General features: G+C 47.5%; 1 protein-coding gene across 5 annotated transcripts in view; it reads left to right on the top strand.

Moving 5' to 3' along the window:
* The first annotated feature begins 776 nt into the window (after positions 1 to 776).
* The window catches only part of znf536 (zinc finger protein 536), a 232,449-nt gene continuing 225,042 nt past the window's right edge, over positions 777 to 8,183 (top strand). For 3 of the 5 annotated variants that reach the window (XM_028014772.1, XM_028014777.1, XM_028014776.1), the window contains exons 1-2: positions 777 to 1,011; positions 1,158 to 1,266. The gene's annotated coding sequence lies outside the window, so the exon portion shown is untranslated. Of the gene's footprint in view, positions 1,012 to 1,085; positions 1,267 to 1,341; positions 2,048 to 8,183 lie in introns of those variants that run through there. The other 2 variants (XM_028014773.1, XM_028014774.1) reach the window with 2 other exon arrangements.

Genomic DNA, 8,183 nt, shown 5'->3' with positions numbered 1-8,183 from the left:
TAACACGCTGCGAGTTGCGGATTATTCCCACGCACAGATGGAGCGTCGCGCGCTATCCTTCGGAATGACCGTCCGCGTGCTCCTTCTCCGGACAGCTCTGGAGCGGCGCGTGCGTGTCCCGAGTGCGTGTGACCCGGCGCTGACTTATGTGGTGGAGGTGGAGGTGGAGGTGGTGGAGGGGGGTCATAAACACGACCCCCGCGCTGCATCCCCTCAGCGGGCCCACGTCCGGTTCCGCGGCCATCCGATCCTCTGTCGGCGGCGTTAATGCGTCTGTCGGTGCGACATTTTGAATAATCAAGGCTGCGCGCGACCACTAGCTGTCAGCAGCACAGCCTCCCTGTCTGTCACTCTCCTCTGTGATGCACTTAACATTACAGAAAACAAGCTGTCCGTCCAGGAGAGTACTTGATATACTTTTTCCCTCTTTATTATTATTACCAAACCGTTCCCATAATTACCCCATAATCATTATATAATCCCCCAACAAAGCCTCTATTGAAGCCCTGTCTTTTGTCAACGCTGGGACACTGAATCTATAATTGCATTATTCAGCCTCTTCCAGCCCCCCCGCCCCCCCCCCCCCCCCCCCCCCCCCCCCCCCCCCCCCCCCCCATATGGAACCATAATATATCAAAAACAGGGTGCAAGGGCAGCTTTTAGTCGCAGGAAACACTCCTGCGTCTGCGGGACGTCGCTCTGTCTTTCTGTCATGTGCTTTTATTCACCGCTTAAAAAAAAAAACAAACCAAAAAAAAAAAAAAAAAAACCCAAAAAGTTGAGCGAACTTCCAAGTTCCTGTTGGCATTAGTGTTTGAGTCAGCCTGAAAGAGCAGTTTAAAAAAGAAAAAGAAAAAAGAAAAAAAAGCTTCGAGCACCTGCGCAGAAATTTCTCCACGCTTTAACTCAGAGCGCACTCGCATCTTTATTCTCTAATAATTTCATTTTAGCGCAGCGGGAATAAATCCTTTGAATCGGCGAAAGAAAGAGAGAAAAAAAATCCCTGAAAAGGTAAAAGAGAGGCTCCCCTGGGAGCGGTCCTGCGTCTGTATGCGCGGGGACCCGCAGCCCAATGAGGCTTATTTACATTAAATACGCCACAAGGTTACAGTGCAGATAGATGAGCGTCATTTTTATCACTCATTACTTCTCTTTAGCGGTGACTGACGCTCGGGACGCAGAGGAGGAAACGCTCATTTATCCAGGAGTTTCTAAAGGCCAGGAGGAGACGGGGAGGACGGGGAGCCGGAACAGCTGTCCTGAAAGGTAAGGAATGTCACTTTTTTTGGAGTTATTTGGTGTGTTTGCAGGGAGGGATGTTAAGGCTCTGCCAGCCAATTCTGGTCGCCCCGAGCCTCCGCTGGCTGCGCCTTCACGGCTTAGAGCAGAGGGCACGTTGCTTTTCGCTTTCTTTTCTTTCTTTTTACTATTAAAATTTTAATCAAAAAAATAATCTCTCCGCGCGGTTCAAGGTCAGGATCTCGGAGGTATTTCTGGAGCGTTTTGTTTCTGTCTAATGTGAGGACCGGGAGAAGGAGAAGGTGGCGCGGGGGGCGGAGGGGGCTAGCTGCTCCGCTCAGCGCTGGGTTCATCAGCTGCTCTGACGGCGGATACCGCAGGAGCAGCCGGCGCTGCTCTCTACAGCAGAGCGCCTCTTCCAGCCGCCAGATAGGGGGAGTCTGAGCTGAGAGATGGAGGGGACACGCTGCTGATGCCCGCCGATAGGAGCCGGACCGGAGAGCGAGGGGACAAGTCCTGACAAAAGCCTTGTTTGTTTTCTTCTTTATGTCCAAGTCGGAATACGCGGACGAGCGTGGAGTGGACAGTCTGTAACCCGTCCTGAGCGCACTTTCCCCCCCACAACACTCTCGTCCCCGCAGCAGCAGCAGCAGCAGCAGCAGCGGCGGCAACATGATCCCGTCACATCAAATGGACATGCCTCGCTGTTTGCTGAGCACTGTTGGTCTCGACGCGGCGTTTACGCACCGGAGTCGGCGAATTTAAAAAAAACCCCCAAAAACCAAAATATATAAACAAATAAGAGAAGGTAAGAAGTGTGGAGCTGAAAGCGAAGAGGTCTTATCGGGGGGTTCTGAGTGTGTGTGTGTGTGTGTGTGTGTGTGAGGGTGGTGGTGGTGGGGGGAGCTCACTCAGGCTTGTTTCTGTGTGTGTGTCGCAGCGGGGGTCCCCTGATGTCTCCCCGAATCGTGATTAGAAAATAAGGGTGCAATTATCCGGAGCGAGGGGTCGTAAAACAGCAGCTGGGACCGAGAGAGATGGAAGCAGCTCGGAAGCGACACCTTGCAAGTCTCCGCGTGCCGAACTAGTTTCATTAAGAGCAGAAAATTCATTAATGTCCATTATTGCTTTTTATTTATTTTTTATTCTTTTTTTTTAACCCACAAAGCCTGTGCGTAAAAGCCGCTCGCTGCACACCGTTTTGCATTAAGGATCAGCGGCACAGCGTGGGACTTTTACAGAAGTATGTGGCCGTGTTCCCGGCTGCTTGGAAAACTTTCTTTTTTTTATTTTTTCCCCGTAGCCGGCGATATTCCACTCAGCTGGGATTTTTGAAGACAGATGGAATAAAGAAGTTAAAGTTTTGGCACCACGTGTTCTTAAAAAAAAAAGAAAAAACGAAAAGAGAAAAAAGGCAAACAAAGTTATGAGATGGTAGAAGAGCCGATGAGACCTGCCATTTTGAGCACCGAGATCGACCTCTGAAATGAAAATGCCGTCAAAGCGTTATGTTCTCGCTGATTAAAGCGCGGAAACGGAGCCGTCTTATTTCTGCCTTGACAACAACACCTAGTCCGGGTTGGGAAAAGTCTTCCTCAAAAGTTGCGGTGTGCGCGCGAGCAAATAGCAGCGGGACAGCTCACGAGGCCATATCACATCAGCGGAGTGAACAGATCAGATTTGTGTCCTGCCCTGATTTCAGAAAAAAACATTCTCTCTGCAATATTTTCACTCCATGAATAGTAATAAAAAGGTATATATATATAAAATAACAAGCAAAAAACAAACAAAAAACAAAACCACTCTCAACTTTAACAATCTTTAACATATTTCAATAATATATGAAAATAAACGGGCAGTTCCGAATTAATAAAGAATAAATTGAATTATGCGTGGCACCAGGGATGTTTGAGCTCTGTAATCCCATTTAAAGCCCCTGTCACACCAAGCGTCTTGGGTGGGGAGCTGTTATTTTCTCTCCCTTTTTTTTTCTTTCCTGGAAGTAAAACTGACCCCTGACCGGTTTGACCCCGCTTTACCTCCAACCAGCTACCAGCTTTATGAAGACAAATGCAATGGCTCCAACAACTCCGTCACACTGTTTCCCTAACCTTTCCCCAAGTTATCCCGAGCCCCCTCTGCCTCCTTCCATCCCCCATCCGCCCAAAAAAGTTGCTTCCTCCTTGGATTCATTGTGCAGGGAAAATTGAATAAATAGATGGACTGTACGGGCTGGGATGCTGTCATTGTGTAATGGTATGCACAGGGCGGATATTGTGTCTGAAATAGTGTCTGGGCGTAAACCCCTTTTGTCAGTTGCTTTCAGTCCTTTATCGCAGGAGAAATATGAAATGGATGACAGTGCAGAGCTGCCTCAGACCTGTCTGCCCCTTCCCTGCTCCTCTCTCTGGTCCCCTACCAGCTGACATGTTGTCATTCTTTTTAGTTGAAATATTTTAGGAGGAAAAAAAGGCCTTGCTTTGCTTTTCCAAACTGGCCTTTTTGAGGAATTGAAGGTGTTCTCGGTTTAGTTTGGATTTATCAGGCCCACCTGAAAATCTCTGCCTTCACAAATGTGTAAATTGTGTCACTGCACACACACAGAGGAATGTCAGAGAAAAAAAACAAAAAACGGGCATTTAAAATGCTGAACATTGATACATTTTGTTTCTGGATGAAATTTGAAGAGTGAATCGTCTCTCGTGGCAGCAGGGATTTGACGAATCCTCCTGCTGCAACTTTCTGACTGACGGAGCTGGAAATCCGTTCTGCCGACGATCCGGCGTGAGCCGCTTTCCCACCTGTGCCCTGTAACGGCGCTTCTGAGGGTGGTGGAGAGTGTGTGTGTGTGTGTGTGCATGTGTTTGGGGAAGGTGGGTGGGGGGTCACAGACCATGACTGACTGCGTTGATAAACATCTCGCCGCTGCAAACGGAGGAGAGAGAGCCAGAGAGAGGAGATGACATCAGATCAGTTCTCCTTTCAGCAGGCTGTCAGTCAGTCAGTCAGTCAGTCAGTCAGTCAGTCAGTCAGTCAGTCAGTCAGTCAGTCAGTCAGTCAGCAGGCCGCTCTCCCCTGCTGTCAGAAATCTGCATACTGACGGGTTAAACAATCACATTTTTATTCTAAGTGTAAAAGAGGTTTCTAAATTGGAACGGCCAACATGCATGCTTAACCATGGCCTGTGATTTGGATTCAAGCATCTGCAAGAGTCCCCCCCCCACCCATCAGATCTGCAGCCTCACATCCCCCCCCCCCCCTCCATTCTCATGTAATTATGGGGAGAGGGCTCCAGCTGCACAGGCTGCAGGGCCAGGTTTTCCCATCCACTGGGATCAGGGCAGTGGTGGGCAGGCCGGATCAGGCCAGCTCTGCTGATCAGCCAGCCATTAATTGATATGTGCAGTCATTGTGAAAGCAGCAGCCCTCCAGCCTCGCCCTCATCTCGTTTTTTTTCTTTCTTTTGGTTACCTGCTGGTTTTCAGGGCGCTGGATGGGAATAAAAAAAAAAAAAAAGTTCCACCCTTCATTTCTGATCAGGCTGTGTTCCTTACTGCGCTGGTAGAGCGAAGTGGCCGTGTGTGTGGGTGTGTTCTGTGGTGACTGTGGGAGAAGGGGGTGGCGGGGGGGCTTGTAACTCCTTGACCTTGATCTCTAGAGTTTAAGCCAGGGAGGGCAGCATGTTGTCAGGCTCCACATGAAGTTGCCTTGTGAGGGTAATAATGACGAGATTTCTCCGGCTAAAAACTCCCAATAAATTTCCCCCCAAAAATAGATTCTTCCTCCAGGTTGAAATGTTTTCAACAGCAGCCAACAGGTTTGGTGCCTCCTGCCTCTGCTCATGCTTAGGATTTCATTTTGGTGAATGAATTTATAGTGAGAGACACAGAGCTACAGTAGCTACAAGAGTCTCTGCCAAGACAATTATGGATCAAAACTAGATTGAACACATGAGGTAAAAACAAAAAATCAACAGAAATATCCAACAGTTGGGATGCGGAGGAGCTGAGGGGTTGGGTGGGCCGAGATGGCGAAGCTGAGGCTAATCGCGGACGTCAGTTCCATCTAAGAATAAAGAGTGTGGGGCAGATGAGGCGTTGACAGACTGGGTGCCCTCATGCCAGGGTGCCATCACAACGAGCGTCTGCGTGTCTGGGCAGAGGGAGGAAGCGGGGCTGAGAGGAGAGCGGAGGCAGTTGGTCTTAAGAGGGAGAGCTAAGTATGGAGGAGGTGATTTCTCTTTATCAGAGGACTTGTAGAGAATGTGTGTGTCTGTACATTGGTTCAGTGTGTTGAAGCCCCCAGGTTTCTGCCCAGTGTCCTCTGGCCCTACGTCCCCAGAGGAACCCCTCTGGGGCACCGTGGTTCCCCGATGGTTTGTGTCCTGCTTGGATTCCTTATTCCTAAAAGTTTGCTTCAAACTGTGGATTTAAGGAGGCGCCAGGCGATGTCAGGGCTGTTTTTTTTTTTTCCTCCCGTTGATGCGTCGAGGAGCGCTGTGTTTTCAGCCGTGTCAATTCCACAGACAACAGCTTAACACAAACCGGCAAGCACACATCAATCAGAGGTCTTGAAGCAGAGAATTGTTGCTACTTAGCATTCAGCTGCGCTCTGCAAAGACAGTGGTAAATACCTCCAGCCTTCATGAGATGGAAGTGTGTGCGTGGGTGTGTGTGTGTGTGTGTGTGTGTGTAGAAGGTCCTGTCTATCGCCCCCTTTCACCTAGCATCTCCGACTGCTGGGCTCATGTCATGTCTGCTCTTTAGCTGCGTTGCGCGTTTTCGGATGTGACCTCTGTAAACTTCCAGACCCCGGCTAATGAGGATGTCAAAATATTCGGGGAGGGGGGCCGAAAAGAAAAGAAAAGAACGGGAGGGGAGAGAGGAGAGGTGAAAGTGTGGGAAAGCTGGGGAGAATGTGTGCACCTTTAATTATGATCAAGAGGTTCTCACCAAAGGATGGAGGCGTTTCCCGTTCGCTAGCTCTCATAAATCTGGCCCTGGATCTGCCGTACGGCGAGCCCAACCATTACTGTACACCATTGTAGCGCACATTCAGCTGCTTCCCCAGCACCTCATTTGCATAATTGGATCTTTAATGAAACTTCCCCAGTGGAATGAATAAGAAAATGAATAAATTATAAAATAAATATAATAAATATATATATATAAAAACATGACAAAACAAAGCGTACGTTTCCATTGGGGTAAGAACGCTCAATCAAAATAATCTGCGGAGCTTTTTTATGAAACTCTCTTGTGATGTGTGTGTGTATGAAGGGAAAGGTGGTGGTGTGGACTGGAGGTAGGAGAGAGAGAGAGACAGCAGTGTGAACAGAAAGAGGGGAGAAAAAAAAAAGAGTGACCTGCTGTGGCACAGGCGCTCGCGCATCAACGGCAGTGCTACAAATAGGATGAGAAGTGACTGTGAAAGCTGTACATTCCCAGCCAGGTCTCGCGGGTTAAGACTACAATAGCGGGATATTCTGTAGCCCAGGGGGGGATTTCAGCTCCTCTTCTGTCGACACTCATTGCACCAACTTGTTACTCGGGGAAGATGGCTCTTTTGTCGGAGAGACGATTCCGTTCCTGCCTGCTGGAATTCCTCCGCTGCGAATATTTTCACAAAGATGAATTAGCACTGCTATTCTATTTTATTTGAAGCCCATATATATATATATATATATATATATATATATATATATATATATTCAGACAATTTGCTGAAAGTAGTTTTTTTTCTTTTGCTTCTCCCAGTGGGTCCCAGTGGGACGTCCATGTTTTTCTGTCCATTCTGCCTCAGGGTCTGTAGGGTGAAACCTTCACCTGTGTGTTTTGTTGAATACTAAATGTTCCAGTCCTCGATTTATTTAAAATTACAAATTTTAATCGGCATGGTGCGGTAGAGACTGTTCGGTAAGCTCTGTTTTGGTGATAAGTACCCTTTTACTCCAAAGTGGAGCAGACAATTGTTAATCGAGGACTAATGGTAAATGATGGTGTGTTAGAACGTGTGTCTGAGAGGAAGGGTTTCTCTCTGCCTATTTGTGCGCACACGCGTGCGCGTGTGTTTCCACTCCACATCTGTACAAGTGGATCATGTGTCCGAGTGGTTTATAGGTGGTTTGCGGGGCAGGATCTCCTTAGTGAGGTAGTGGAAAGGTGGGCAAGGTTCAAGTAGCTCAGACACTTTGATGGCAGCGCCGGAGAGAACCCTTCACCAGCCTTCTTATCGCTCTTCCCCTTGCGCTCTTTCACTCCTTTTTTTTGCCATCTGTCAGCTCCCACAAGCTTTCCCAATATTAACCCTAATCTTTTCCTACCTGCCTTCAGTTTGTCTTTTTTTATGTCTTCTCTTCTTTTTATTCCTGATCTTGACGTGAATCTTAATTTCAGATTCATAATTAACAATATACAAATGATCGTTTTTGGAAGTTTGTGTTAGAAGAGACATTATTAAGATATATTGCTGCTGTAGTTTAGTTTGGAGCCTGTTTTAACATTATTCTGAGACACTTCTCTTTCCAACTGCACAAAAAAACAAAATAGTTTTAATCACATTGAACAGGTGATCTAGAATTTCAAATGCATTTTTTTGTAACTGTCTGACAGTCATCTACCTCTAAACTTGTTCCACATTGAGTTTGAACCACATATTACATTTTACAAAGAAGTAAACAGGTTAGGTTGCGATAAGATGCTACTACCACATGCTAATTTTACGATTTAAAGTCAACTATTTGGGGGGAAACTGTCCTGTTAGTGGAAATAATACAAAGCTGAATGGAAGATGAGGAGTGATGACGAGGTGGTGTGGGGGGGAGAGGGAACAACACCCGGCGAGGAGCAAAAGGAGAGCAACAGAGAGGCAGGAAAGGAAAGATGATTTACCTAACAGATTCTGCAGGCTTCCCTCTCAACAAGCGGCTGCCACAGATCCTGTGA

The sequence above is a fragment of the Xiphophorus couchianus genome, chromosome 4, assembly GCF_001444195.1.
Source record: "Xiphophorus couchianus chromosome 4, X_couchianus-1.0, whole genome shotgun sequence".
Lineage (NCBI taxonomy): Eukaryota > Metazoa > Chordata > Actinopteri > Cyprinodontiformes > Poeciliidae > Xiphophorus > Xiphophorus couchianus.
This window is presented reverse-complemented; position numbering and strand designations above follow the sequence as displayed.